This window comes from Ambystoma mexicanum, unplaced genomic scaffold (assembly GCF_040938575.1).
Source record: "Ambystoma mexicanum isolate Mex_15411 unplaced genomic scaffold, UKY_AmexF1_1 Mex_scaf106, whole genome shotgun sequence".
Lineage (NCBI taxonomy): Eukaryota > Metazoa > Chordata > Amphibia > Caudata > Ambystomatidae > Ambystoma > Ambystoma mexicanum.
In genome coordinates, this window is record NW_027182332.1 from 600,877 (window position 1) to 610,882 (window position 10,006).

Here is a 10,006-nt window from a genome sequence, read left to right on the forward strand (position 1 = left end):
GTACAAAACTCACTAGGCCCAGAGCCTACGGCCACACCACACTGAATGCGCCTGATCTCGTCTGATCTCGGAAGCTAAGCAGTGTCGGGCCTAGTTAGTACCTGGATGGGAGACCGCCTGGGAATACCAGGTGCTGTAGGCTTTTTTGTGCTCCAAGTTCAGGAAGTGAGCCATTTCTCAATTGCCTTTCAAAACTGCAAGGTCTAGCCGACTATATGCTTAAAAGTACAAAACTCACTAGGCCCAGAGCCTACGGCCACACCACACTGAATGCGCCCGATCTCGTCTGATCTCGGAAGCTAAGCAGTGTCGGGCCTAGTTAGTACCTGGATGGGAGACCGCCTGGGAATACCAGGTGCTGTAGGCTTTTTTGTGCTCCAAGTTCAGGAAGTGAGCCATTTCTCAATTGCCTTTCAAAACTGCAAGGTCTAGCCGACTAGATGCTTAAAAGTACAAAACTCACTAGGCCCAGAGCCTACGGCCACACCACACTGAATGCGCCCGATCTCGTCTGATCTCGGAAGCTAAGCAGTGTCGGGCCTAGTTAGTACCTGGATGGGAGACCGCCTGGGAATACCAGGTGCTGTAGGCTTTTTTGTGCTCCAAGTTCAGGAAGTGAGCCATTTCTCAATTGCCTTTCAAAACTGCAAGGTCTAGCCGACTAGATGCTTAAAAGTACAAAACTCACTAGGACCAGAGCCTACGGCCACACCACACTGAATGCGCCCGATCTCGTCTGATCTCGGAAGCTAAGCAGTGTCGGGCCTAGTTAGTACCTGGATGGGAGACCGCCTGGGAATACCAGGTGCTGTAGGCTTTTTTGTGCTCCAAGTTCAGGAAGTGAGCCATTTCTCAATTGCCTTTCAAAACTGCAAGGTCTAGCCGACTAGATGCTTAAAAGTACAAAACTCACTAGGCCCAGAGCCTACGGCCACACCACACTGAATGCGCCCGATCTCGTCTGATCTCGGAAGCTAAGCAGTGTCGGGCCTAGTTAGTACCTGGATGGGAGACCGCCTGGGAATACCAGGTGCTGTAGGCTATTTTGTGCTCCATGATTAGTAATTGCACAACTTCTCAATTACTTTTCAAATTTGGTATGTTTCCAAAATAATTGTATCCCGTTTTATAGCGGAAATGTTGGACAACATTATGAGGGCTGGAGCTACCTATTTACATATAATTAGCATACAGGTAGTGTGTTCATGGGTAATAAATCGACTTTCACATGTAATGCAGTACAGAGAATATTGAGTCCTTCAAGAGGCATGAAAGAAAGCCGTTATTGTGTTGATTGTTCTCTCCACCTCCCTGCAACAGAAACAGGATGGATGGATTAAAGTTATCCTACCAGACATAGGAGTCCTGAATGGGCCCACCAGTCTTATATATCTCGCCTGATCGAGCCTGATCGAGCGATGAGCGTGGTATCATGTTGCAAGTGGCTGCATGGCTTAGCTTACTAAATGCAAATGCATAAGAGTAATATTCTTAGCATTTCTAGAGCCTACGGCCACACCACACTGAATGCGCCCGATCTCGTCTGATCTCGGAAGCTAAGCAGTGTCGGGCCTAGTTAGTACCTGGATGGGAGACCGCCTGGGAATACCAGGTGCTGTAGGCTTTTTTTTTGCTCCAAGTTCAGGAAGTGAGCCATTTCTCAATTGCCTTTCAAAACTGCAAGGTCTAGCCGACTAGATGCTTAAAAGTACAAAACTCACTAGGCCCAGAGCCTACGGCCACACCACACTGAATGCGCCTGATCTCGTCTGATCTCGGAAGCTAAGCAGTGTCGGGCCTAGTTAGTACCTGGATGGGAGACCGCATGGGAATACCAGGTGCTGTAGGCTTTTTTGTGCTCCAAGTTCAGGAAGTGAGCCATTTCTCAATTGCCTTTCAAAACTGCAAGGTCTAGCCGACTAGATGCTTAAAAGTACAAAACTCACTAGGCCCAGAGCCTACGGCCACACCACACTGAATGCGCCCGATCTCGTCTGATCTCGGAAGCTAAGCAGTGTCGGGCCTAGTTAGTACCTGGATGGGAGACCGCCTGGGAATACCAGGTGCTGTAGGCTTTTTTGTGCTCCAAGTTCAGGAAGTGAGCCATTTCTCAATTGCCTTTCAAAACTGCAAGGTCTAGCCGACTAGATGCTTAAAAGTACAAAACTCACTAGGCCCAGAGCCTACGGCCACACCACACTGAATGCGCCCGATCTCGTCTGATCTCGGAAGCTAAGCAGTGTCGGGCCTAGTTAGTACCTGGATGGGAGACCGCCTGGGAATACCAGGTGCTGTAGGCTTTTTTGTGCTCCAAGTTCAGGAAGTGAGCCATTTCTCAATTGCCTTTCAAAACTGCAAGGTCTAGCCGACTAGATGCTTAAAAGTACAAAACTCACTAGGACCAGAGCCTACGGCCACACCACACTGAATGCGCCCGATCTCGTCTGATCTCGGAAGCTAAGCAGTGTCGGGCCTAGTTAGTACCTGGATGGGAGACCGCCTGGGAATACCAGGTGCTGTAGGCTTTTTTGTGCTCCAAGTTCAGGAAGTGAGCCATTTCTCAATTGCCTTTCAAAACTGCAAGGTCTAGCCGACTAGATGCTTAAAAGTACAAAACTCACTAGGCCCAGAGCCTACGGCCACACCACACTGAATGCGCCCGATCTCGTCTGATCTCGGAAGCTAAGCAGTGTCGGGCCTAGTTAGTACCTGGATGGGAGACCGCCTGGGAATACCAGGTGCTGTAGGCTATTTTGTGCTCCATGATTAGTAATTGCGCAACTTCTCAATTACTTTTCAAATTTGGTATGTTTCCAAAATAATTTTATCCCGTTTTATAGCGGAAATGTTGGACAACATTATGAGGGCTGGAGCTACCTATTTACATATAATTAGCATACAGGTAGTGTGTTCATGGGTAATAAATCGACTTTCACATGTAATGCAGTACAGAGAATATTGAGTCCTTCAAGAGGCATGAAAGAAAGCCGTTATTGTGTTGATTGTTCTCTCCACCTCCCTGCAACAGAAACAGGATGGATGGATTAAAGTTATCCTACCAGACATAGGAGTCCTGAATGGGCCCACCAGTCTTATATATCTCGCCTGATCGAGCCTGATCGAGCGCTGATCGAGCGATGAGCGTGGTATCATGTTGCAAGTGGCTGCATGGCTTAGCTTACTAAATGCAAATGCATAAGAGTAATATTCTTAGCATTTCTAGAGCCTACGGCCACACCACACTGAATGCGCCCGATCTCGTCTGATCTCGGAAGCTAAGCAGTGTCGGGCCTAGTTAGTACCTGGATGGGAGACCGCCTGGGAATACCAGGTGCTGTAGGCTTTTTTGTGCTCCAAGTTCAGGAAGTGAGCCATTTCTCAATTGCCTTTCAAAACTGCAAGGTCTAGCCGACTAGATGCTTAAAAGTACAAAACTCACTAGGCCCAGAGCCTACGGCCACACCACACTGAATGCGCCTGATCTCGTCTGATCTCGGAAGCTAAGCAGTGTCGGGCCTAGTTAGTACCTGGATGGGAGACCGCCTGGGAATACCAGGTGCTGTAGGCTTTTTTGTGCTCCAAGTTCAGGAAGTGAGCCATTTCTCAATTGCCTTTCAAAACTGCAAGGTCTAGCCGACTATATGCTTAAAAGTACAAAACTCACTAGGCCCAGAGCCTACGGCCACACCACACTGAATGCGCCCGATCTCGTCTGATCTCGGAAGCTAAGCAGTGTCGGGCCTAGTTAGTACCTGGATGGGAGACCGCCTGGGAATACCAGGTGCTGTAGGCTTTTTTGTGCTCCAAGTTCAGGAAGTGAGCCATTTCTCAATTGCCTTTCAAAACTGCAAGGTCTAGCCGACTAGATGCTTAAAAGTACAAAACTCACTAGGCCCAGAGCCTACGGCCACACCACACTGAATGCGCCCGATCTCGTCTGATCTCGGAAGCTAAGCAGTGTCGGGCCTAGTTAGTACCTGGATGGGAGACCGCCTGGGAATACCAGGTGCTGTAGGCTTTTTTGTGCTCCAAGTTCAGGAAGTGAGCCATTTCTCAATTGCCTTTCAAAACTGCAAGGTCTAGCCGACTAGATGCTTAAAAGTACAAAACTCACTAGGACCAGAGCCTACGGCCACACCACACTGAATGCGCCCGATCTCGTCTGATCTCGGAAGCTAAGCAGTGTCGGGCCTAGTTAGTACCTGGATGGGAGACCGCCTGGGAATACCAGGTGCTGTAGGCTATTTTGTGCTCCATGATTAGTAATTGCACAACTTCTCAATTACTTTTCAAATTTGGTATGTTTCCAAAATAATTGTATCCCGTTTTATAGCGGAAATGTTGGACAACATTATGAGGGCTGGAGCTACCTATTTACATATAATTAGCATACAGGTAGTGTGTTCATGGGTAATAAATCGACTTTCACATGTAATGCAGTACAGAGAATATTGAGTCCTTCAAGAGGCATGAAAGAAAGCCGTTATTGTGTTGATTGTTCTCTCCACCTCCCTGCAACAGAAACAGGATGGATGGATTAAAGTTATCCTACCAGACATAGGAGTCCTGAATGGGCCCACCAGTCTTATATATCTCGCCTGATCGAGCCTGATCGAGCGATGAGCGTGGTATCATGTTGCAAGTGGCTGCATGGCTTAGCTTACTAAATGCAAATGCATAAGAGTAATATTCTTAGCATTTCTAGAGCCTACGGCCACACCACACTGAATGCGCCCGATCTCGTCTGATCTCGGAAGCTAAGCAGTGTCGGGCCTAGTTAGTACCTGGATGGGAGACCGCCTGGGAATACCAGGTGCTGTAGGCTTTTTTTTTGCTCCAAGTTCAGGAAGTGAGCCATTTCTCAATTGCCTTTCAAAACTGCAAGGTCTAGCCGACTAGATGCTTAAAAGTACAAAACTCACTAGGCCCAGAGCCTACGGCCACACCACACTGAATGCGCCTGATCTCGTCTGATCTCGGAAGCTAAGCAGTGTCGGGCCTAGTTAGTACCTGGATGGGAGACCGCATGGGAATACCAGGTGCTGTAGGCTTTTTTGTGCTCCAAGTTCAGGAAGTGAGCCATTTCTCAATTGCCTTTCAAAACTGCAAGGTCTAGCCGACTAGATGCTTAAAAGTACAAAACTCACTAGGCCCAGAGCCTACGGCCACACCACACTGAATGCGCCCGATCTCGTCTGATCTCGGAAGCTAAGCAGTGTCGGGCCTAGTTAGTACCTGGATGGGAGACCGCCTGGGAATACCAGGTGCTGTAGGCTTTTTTGTGCTCCAAGTTCAGGAAGTGAGCCATTTCTCAATTGCCTTTCAAAACTGCAAGGTCTAGCCGACTAGATGCTTAAAAGTACAAAACTCACTAGGCCCAGAGCCTACGGCCACACCACACTGAATGCGCCCGATCTCGTCTGATCTCGGAAGCTAAGCAGTGTCGGGCCTAGTTAGTACCTGGATGGGAGACCGCCTGGGAATACCAGGTGCTGTAGGCTATTTCGTGCTCCATGATTAGTAATTGCGCAACTTCTCAATTACTTTTCAAATTTGGTATGTTTCCAAAATAATTGTATCCCGTTTTATAGCGGAAATGTTGGACAGCATTATGAGGGCTGGAGCTACCTATTTACATATAATTAGCATACAGGTAGTGTGTTCATGGGTAATAAATCGACTTTCACATGTAATGCAGTACAGAGAATATTGAGTCCTTCAAGAGGCATGAAAGAAAGCCGTTATTGTGTTGATTGTTCTCTCCACCTCCCTGCAACAGAAACAGGATGGATGGATTAAAGTTATCCTACCAGACATAGGAGTCCTGAATGGGCCCACCAGTCTTATATATCTCGCCTGATCGAGCCTGATCGAGCGATGAGCGTGGTATCATGTTGCAAGTGGCTGCATGGCTTAGCTTACTAAATGCAAATGCATAAGAGTAATATTCTTAGCATTTCTAGAGCCTACGGCCACACCACACTGAATGCGCCCGATCTCGTCTGATCTCGGAAGCTAAGCAGTGTCGGGCCTAGTTAGTACCTGGATGGGAGACCGCCTGGGAATACCAGGTGCTGTAGGCTTTTTTGTGCTCCAAGTTCAGGAAGTGAGCCATTTCTCAATTGCCTTTCAAAACTGCAAGGTCTAGCCGACTAGATGCTTAAAAGTACAAAACTCACTAGGCCCAGAGCCTACGGCCACACCACACTGAATGCGCCCGATCTTGTCTGATCTCGGAAGCTAAGCAGTGTCGGGCCTAGTTAGTACCTGGATGGGAGACCGCCTGGGAATACCAGGTGCTGTAGGCTTTTTTGTGCTCCAAGTTCAGGAAGTGAGCCATTTCTCAATTGCCTTTCAAAACTGCAAGGTCTAGCCGACTAGATGCTTAAAAGTACAAAACTCACTAGGACCAGAGCCTACGGCCACACCACACTGAATGCGCCCGATCTCGTCTGATCTCGGAAGCTAAGCAGTGTCGGGCCTAGTTAGTACCTGGATGGGAGACCGCCTGGGAATACCAGGTGCTGTAGGCTTTTTTGTGCTCCAAGTTCAGGAAGTGAGCCATTTCTCAATTGCCTTTCAAAACTGCAAGGTCTAGCCGACTAGATGCTTAAAAGTACAAAACTCACTAGGCCCAGAGCCTACGGCCACACCACACTGAATGCGCCCGATCTCGTCTGATCTCGGAAGCTAAGCAGTGTCGGGCCTAGTTAGTACCTGGATGGGAGACCGCCTGGGAATACCAGGTGCTGTAGGCTATTTTGTGCTCCATGATTAGTAATTGCACAACTTCTCAATTACTTTTCAAATTTGGTATGTTTCCAAAATAATTTTATCCCGTTTTATAGCGGAAATGTTGGACAACATTATGAGGGCTGGAGCTACCTATTTACATATAATTAGCATACAGGTAGTGTGTTCATGGGTAATAAATCGACTTTCACATGTAATGCAGTACAGAGAATATTGAGTCCTTCAAGAGGCATGAAAGAAAGCCGTTATTGTGTTGATTGTTCTCTCCACCTCCCTGCAACAGAAACAGGATGGATGGATTAAAGTTATCCTACCAGACATAGGAGTCCTGAATGGGCCCACCAGTCTTATATATCTCGCCTGATCGAGCCTGATCGAGCGCTGATCGAGCGATGAGCGTGGTATCATGTTGCAAGTGGCTGCATGGCTTAGCTTACTAAATGCAAATGCATAAGAGTAATATTCTTAGCATTTCTAGAGCCTACGGCCACACCACACTGAATGCGCCCGATCTCGTCTGATCTCGGAAGCTAAGCAGTGTCGGGCCTAGTTAGTACCTGGATGGGAGACCGCCTGGGAATACCAGGTGCTGTAGGCTTTTTTGTGCTCCAAGTTCAGGAAGTGAGCCATTTCTCAATTGCCTTTCAAAACTGCAAGGTCTAGCCGACTAGATGCTTAAAAGTACAAAACTCACTAGGCCCAGAGCCTACGGCCACACCACACTGAATGCGCCTGATCTCGTCTGATCTCGGAAGCTAAGCAGTGTCGGGCCTAGTTAGTACCTGGATGGGAGACCGCCTGGGAATACCAGGTGCTGTAGGCTTTTTTGTGCTCCAAGTTCAGGAAGTGAGCCATTTCTCAATTGCCTTTCAAAACTGCAAGGTCTAGCCGACTATATGCTTAAAAGTACAAAACTCACTAGGCCCAGAGCCTACGGCCACACCACACTGAATGCGCCCGATCTCGTCTGATCTCGGAAGCTAAGCAGTGTCGGGCCTAGTTAGTACCTGGATGGGAGACCGCCTGGGAATACCAGGTGCTGTAGGCTTTTTTGTGCTCCAAGTTCAGGAAGTGAGCCATTTCTCAATTGCCTTTCAAAACTGCAAGGTCTAGCCGACTAGATGCTTAAAAGTACAAAACTCACTAGGCCCAGAGCCTACGGCCACACCACACTGAATGCGCCCGATCTCGTCTGATCTCGGAAGCTAAGCAGTGTCGGGCCTAGTTAGTACCTGGATGGGAGACCGCCTGGGAATACCAGGTGCTGTAGGCTTTTTTGTGCTCCAAGTTCAGGAAGTGAGCCATTTCTCAATTGCCTTTCAAAACTGCAAGGTCTAGCCGACTAGATGCTTAAAAGTACAAAACTCACTAGGACCAGAGCCTACGGCCACACCACACTGAATGCGCCCGATCTCGTCTGATCTCGGAAGCTAAGCAGTGTCGGGCCTAGTTAGTACCTGGATGGGAGACCGCCTGGGAATACCAGGTGCTGTAGGCTTTTTTGTGCTCCAAGTTCAGGAAGTGAGCCATTTCTCAATTGCCTTTCAAAACTGCAAGGTCTAGCCGACTAGATGCTTAAAAGTACAAAACTCACTAGGCCCAGAGCCTACGGCCACACCACACTGAATGCGCCCGATCTCGTCTGATCTCGGAAGCTAAGCAGTGTCGGGCCTAGTTAGTACCTGGATGGGAGACCGCCTGGGAATACCAGGTGCTGTAGGCTATTTTGTGCTCCATGATTAGTAATTGCGCAACTTCTCAATTACTTTTCAAATTTGGTATGTTTCCAAAATAATTTTATCCCGTTTTATAGCGGAAATGTTGGACAACATTATGAGGGCTGGAGCTACCTATTTACATATAATTAGCATACAGGTAGTGTGTTCATGGGTAATAAATCGACTTTCACATGTAATGCAGTACAGAGAATATTGAGTCCTTCAAGAGGCATGAAAGAAAGCCGTTATTGTGTTGATTGTTCTCTCCACCTCCCTGCAACAGAAACAGGATGGATGGATTAAAGTTATCCTACCAGACATAGGAGTCCTGAATGGGCCCACCAGTCTTATATATCTCGCCTGATCGAGCCTGATCGAGCGCTGATCGAGCGATGAGCGTGGTATCATGTTGCAAGTGGCTGCATGGCTTAGCTTACTAAATGCAAATGCATAAGAGTAATATTCTTAGCATTTCTAGAGCCTACGGCCACACCACACTGAATGCGCCCGATCTCGTCTGATCTCGGAAGCTAAGCAGTGTCGGGCCTAGTTAGTACCTGGATGGGAGACCGCCTGGGAATACCAGGTGCTGTAGGCTTTTTTGTGCTCCAAGTTCAGGAAGTGAGCCATTTCTCAATTGCCTTTCAAAACTGCAAGGTCTAGCCGACTAGATGCTTAAAAGTACAAAACTCACTAGGCCCAGAGCCTACGGCCACACCACACTGAATGCGCCTGATCTCGTCTGATCTCGGAAGCTAAGCAGTGTCGGGCCTAGTTAGTACCTGGATGGGAGACCGCCTGGGAATACCAGGTGCTGTAGGCTTTTTTGTGCTCCAAGTTCAGGAAGTGAGCCATTTCTCAATTGCCTTTCAAAACTGCAAGGTCTAGCCGACTATATGCTTAAAAGTACAAAACTCACTAGGCCCAGAGCCTACGGCCACACCACACTGAATGCGCCCGATCTCGTCTGATCTCGGAAGCTAAGCAGTGTCGGGCCTAGTTAGTACCTGGATGGGAGACCGCCTGGGAATACCAGGTGCTGTAGGCTTTTTTGTGCTCCAAGTTCAGGAAGTGAGCCATTTCTCAATTGCCTTTCAAAACTGCAAGGTCTAGCCGACTAGATGCTTAAAAGTACAAAACTCACTAGGCCCAGAGCCTACGGCCACACCACACTGAATGCGCCCGATCTCGTCTGATCTCGGAAGCTAAGCAGTGTCGGGCCTAGTTAGTACCTGGATGGGAGACCGCCTGGGAATACCAGGTGCTGTAGGCTTTTTTGTGCTCCAAGTTCAGGAAGTGAGCCATTTCTCAATTGCCTTTCAAAACTGCAAGGTCTAGCCGACTAGATGCTTAAAAGTACAAAACTCACTAGGACCAGAGCCTACGGCCACACCACACTGAATGCGCCCGATCTCGTCTGATCTCGGAAGCTAAGCAGTGTCGGGCCTAGTTAGTACCTGGATGGGAGACCGCCTGGGAATACCAGGTGCTGTAGGCTTTTTTGTGCTCCAAGTTCAGGAAGTGAGCCATTTCTC

General features: G+C 48.3%; 35 non-coding genes across 35 annotated transcripts; all 35 read left to right on the plus strand.

Annotated features, from left to right (window-relative positions):
• The first annotated feature begins 23 nt into the window (after positions 1–23).
• LOC138552723 (5S ribosomal RNA) lies at positions 24–142 on the plus strand. The gene has a single exon (XR_011296401.1). It is a non-coding gene; the product is annotated as a 5S ribosomal RNA (ribosomal RNA).
• A 106-nt stretch (positions 143–248) lies between these two features.
• Positions 249–367, plus strand: LOC138552127 (5S ribosomal RNA). Its single transcript, XR_011295818.1, has one exon. It is a non-coding gene; the product is annotated as a 5S ribosomal RNA (ribosomal RNA).
• Positions 368–473: 106 nt separating this feature from the next.
• On the plus strand, positions 474–592 carry LOC138552129 (5S ribosomal RNA). Its single transcript, XR_011295820.1, has one exon. It is a non-coding gene; the product is annotated as a 5S ribosomal RNA (ribosomal RNA).
• Positions 593–698: 106 nt separating this feature from the next.
• On the plus strand, positions 699–817 carry LOC138552130 (5S ribosomal RNA). Its single transcript, XR_011295821.1, has one exon. It is a non-coding gene; the product is annotated as a 5S ribosomal RNA (ribosomal RNA).
• A 106-nt stretch (positions 818–923) lies between these two features.
• Positions 924–1,042, plus strand: LOC138552131 (5S ribosomal RNA). Its single transcript, XR_011295822.1, has one exon. It is a non-coding gene; the product is annotated as a 5S ribosomal RNA (ribosomal RNA).
• Positions 1,043–1,505: 463 nt separating this feature from the next.
• Positions 1,506–1,624, plus strand: LOC138552132 (5S ribosomal RNA). The gene has a single exon (XR_011295823.1). It is a non-coding gene; the product is annotated as a 5S ribosomal RNA (ribosomal RNA).
• Positions 1,625–1,731: 107 nt separating this feature from the next.
• LOC138552937 (5S ribosomal RNA) lies at positions 1,732–1,850 on the plus strand. The gene has a single exon (XR_011296615.1). It is a non-coding gene; the product is annotated as a 5S ribosomal RNA (ribosomal RNA).
• Positions 1,851–1,956: 106 nt separating this feature from the next.
• LOC138552133 (5S ribosomal RNA) lies at positions 1,957–2,075 on the plus strand. The gene has a single exon (XR_011295824.1). It is a non-coding gene; the product is annotated as a 5S ribosomal RNA (ribosomal RNA).
• Positions 2,076–2,181: 106 nt separating this feature from the next.
• Positions 2,182–2,300, plus strand: LOC138552134 (5S ribosomal RNA). Its single transcript, XR_011295825.1, has one exon. It is a non-coding gene; the product is annotated as a 5S ribosomal RNA (ribosomal RNA).
• Positions 2,301–2,406: 106 nt separating this feature from the next.
• LOC138552135 (5S ribosomal RNA) lies at positions 2,407–2,525 on the plus strand. The gene has a single exon (XR_011295826.1). It is a non-coding gene; the product is annotated as a 5S ribosomal RNA (ribosomal RNA).
• A 106-nt stretch (positions 2,526–2,631) lies between these two features.
• On the plus strand, positions 2,632–2,750 carry LOC138552136 (5S ribosomal RNA). Its single transcript, XR_011295827.1, has one exon. It is a non-coding gene; the product is annotated as a 5S ribosomal RNA (ribosomal RNA).
• A 474-nt stretch (positions 2,751–3,224) lies between these two features.
• On the plus strand, positions 3,225–3,343 carry LOC138552137 (5S ribosomal RNA). The gene has a single exon (XR_011295828.1). It is a non-coding gene; the product is annotated as a 5S ribosomal RNA (ribosomal RNA).
• Positions 3,344–3,449: 106 nt separating this feature from the next.
• On the plus strand, positions 3,450–3,568 carry LOC138552724 (5S ribosomal RNA). The gene has a single exon (XR_011296402.1). It is a non-coding gene; the product is annotated as a 5S ribosomal RNA (ribosomal RNA).
• A 106-nt stretch (positions 3,569–3,674) lies between these two features.
• LOC138552138 (5S ribosomal RNA) lies at positions 3,675–3,793 on the plus strand. Its single transcript, XR_011295829.1, has one exon. It is a non-coding gene; the product is annotated as a 5S ribosomal RNA (ribosomal RNA).
• A 106-nt stretch (positions 3,794–3,899) lies between these two features.
• LOC138552140 (5S ribosomal RNA) lies at positions 3,900–4,018 on the plus strand. Its single transcript, XR_011295831.1, has one exon. It is a non-coding gene; the product is annotated as a 5S ribosomal RNA (ribosomal RNA).
• Positions 4,019–4,124: 106 nt separating this feature from the next.
• On the plus strand, positions 4,125–4,243 carry LOC138552141 (5S ribosomal RNA). Its single transcript, XR_011295832.1, has one exon. It is a non-coding gene; the product is annotated as a 5S ribosomal RNA (ribosomal RNA).
• Positions 4,244–4,706: 463 nt separating this feature from the next.
• On the plus strand, positions 4,707–4,825 carry LOC138552143 (5S ribosomal RNA). The gene has a single exon (XR_011295833.1). It is a non-coding gene; the product is annotated as a 5S ribosomal RNA (ribosomal RNA).
• Positions 4,826–4,932: 107 nt separating this feature from the next.
• On the plus strand, positions 4,933–5,051 carry LOC138552938 (5S ribosomal RNA). The gene has a single exon (XR_011296616.1). It is a non-coding gene; the product is annotated as a 5S ribosomal RNA (ribosomal RNA).
• Positions 5,052–5,157: 106 nt separating this feature from the next.
• LOC138552144 (5S ribosomal RNA) lies at positions 5,158–5,276 on the plus strand. The gene has a single exon (XR_011295834.1). It is a non-coding gene; the product is annotated as a 5S ribosomal RNA (ribosomal RNA).
• A 106-nt stretch (positions 5,277–5,382) lies between these two features.
• LOC138552145 (5S ribosomal RNA) lies at positions 5,383–5,501 on the plus strand. The gene has a single exon (XR_011295835.1). It is a non-coding gene; the product is annotated as a 5S ribosomal RNA (ribosomal RNA).
• Positions 5,502–5,964: 463 nt separating this feature from the next.
• Positions 5,965–6,083, plus strand: LOC138552146 (5S ribosomal RNA). Its single transcript, XR_011295836.1, has one exon. It is a non-coding gene; the product is annotated as a 5S ribosomal RNA (ribosomal RNA).
• Positions 6,084–6,189: 106 nt separating this feature from the next.
• On the plus strand, positions 6,190–6,308 carry LOC138552993 (5S ribosomal RNA). Its single transcript, XR_011296671.1, has one exon. It is a non-coding gene; the product is annotated as a 5S ribosomal RNA (ribosomal RNA).
• Positions 6,309–6,414: 106 nt separating this feature from the next.
• Positions 6,415–6,533, plus strand: LOC138552147 (5S ribosomal RNA). The gene has a single exon (XR_011295837.1). It is a non-coding gene; the product is annotated as a 5S ribosomal RNA (ribosomal RNA).
• Positions 6,534–6,639: 106 nt separating this feature from the next.
• Positions 6,640–6,758, plus strand: LOC138552148 (5S ribosomal RNA). The gene has a single exon (XR_011295839.1). It is a non-coding gene; the product is annotated as a 5S ribosomal RNA (ribosomal RNA).
• A 474-nt stretch (positions 6,759–7,232) lies between these two features.
• On the plus strand, positions 7,233–7,351 carry LOC138552149 (5S ribosomal RNA). The gene has a single exon (XR_011295840.1). It is a non-coding gene; the product is annotated as a 5S ribosomal RNA (ribosomal RNA).
• Positions 7,352–7,457: 106 nt separating this feature from the next.
• On the plus strand, positions 7,458–7,576 carry LOC138552725 (5S ribosomal RNA). The gene has a single exon (XR_011296403.1). It is a non-coding gene; the product is annotated as a 5S ribosomal RNA (ribosomal RNA).
• Positions 7,577–7,682: 106 nt separating this feature from the next.
• On the plus strand, positions 7,683–7,801 carry LOC138552150 (5S ribosomal RNA). The gene has a single exon (XR_011295841.1). It is a non-coding gene; the product is annotated as a 5S ribosomal RNA (ribosomal RNA).
• Positions 7,802–7,907: 106 nt separating this feature from the next.
• LOC138552152 (5S ribosomal RNA) lies at positions 7,908–8,026 on the plus strand. The gene has a single exon (XR_011295843.1). It is a non-coding gene; the product is annotated as a 5S ribosomal RNA (ribosomal RNA).
• A 106-nt stretch (positions 8,027–8,132) lies between these two features.
• LOC138552154 (5S ribosomal RNA) lies at positions 8,133–8,251 on the plus strand. Its single transcript, XR_011295844.1, has one exon. It is a non-coding gene; the product is annotated as a 5S ribosomal RNA (ribosomal RNA).
• A 106-nt stretch (positions 8,252–8,357) lies between these two features.
• LOC138552155 (5S ribosomal RNA) lies at positions 8,358–8,476 on the plus strand. Its single transcript, XR_011295845.1, has one exon. It is a non-coding gene; the product is annotated as a 5S ribosomal RNA (ribosomal RNA).
• A 474-nt stretch (positions 8,477–8,950) lies between these two features.
• Positions 8,951–9,069, plus strand: LOC138552156 (5S ribosomal RNA). The gene has a single exon (XR_011295846.1). It is a non-coding gene; the product is annotated as a 5S ribosomal RNA (ribosomal RNA).
• A 106-nt stretch (positions 9,070–9,175) lies between these two features.
• LOC138552726 (5S ribosomal RNA) lies at positions 9,176–9,294 on the plus strand. Its single transcript, XR_011296404.1, has one exon. It is a non-coding gene; the product is annotated as a 5S ribosomal RNA (ribosomal RNA).
• Positions 9,295–9,400: 106 nt separating this feature from the next.
• Positions 9,401–9,519, plus strand: LOC138552157 (5S ribosomal RNA). Its single transcript, XR_011295847.1, has one exon. It is a non-coding gene; the product is annotated as a 5S ribosomal RNA (ribosomal RNA).
• Positions 9,520–9,625: 106 nt separating this feature from the next.
• Positions 9,626–9,744, plus strand: LOC138552158 (5S ribosomal RNA). Its single transcript, XR_011295848.1, has one exon. It is a non-coding gene; the product is annotated as a 5S ribosomal RNA (ribosomal RNA).
• A 106-nt stretch (positions 9,745–9,850) lies between these two features.
• LOC138552159 (5S ribosomal RNA) lies at positions 9,851–9,969 on the plus strand. The gene has a single exon (XR_011295850.1). It is a non-coding gene; the product is annotated as a 5S ribosomal RNA (ribosomal RNA).
• The last annotated feature ends 37 nt before the right edge of the window (positions 9,970–10,006 follow it).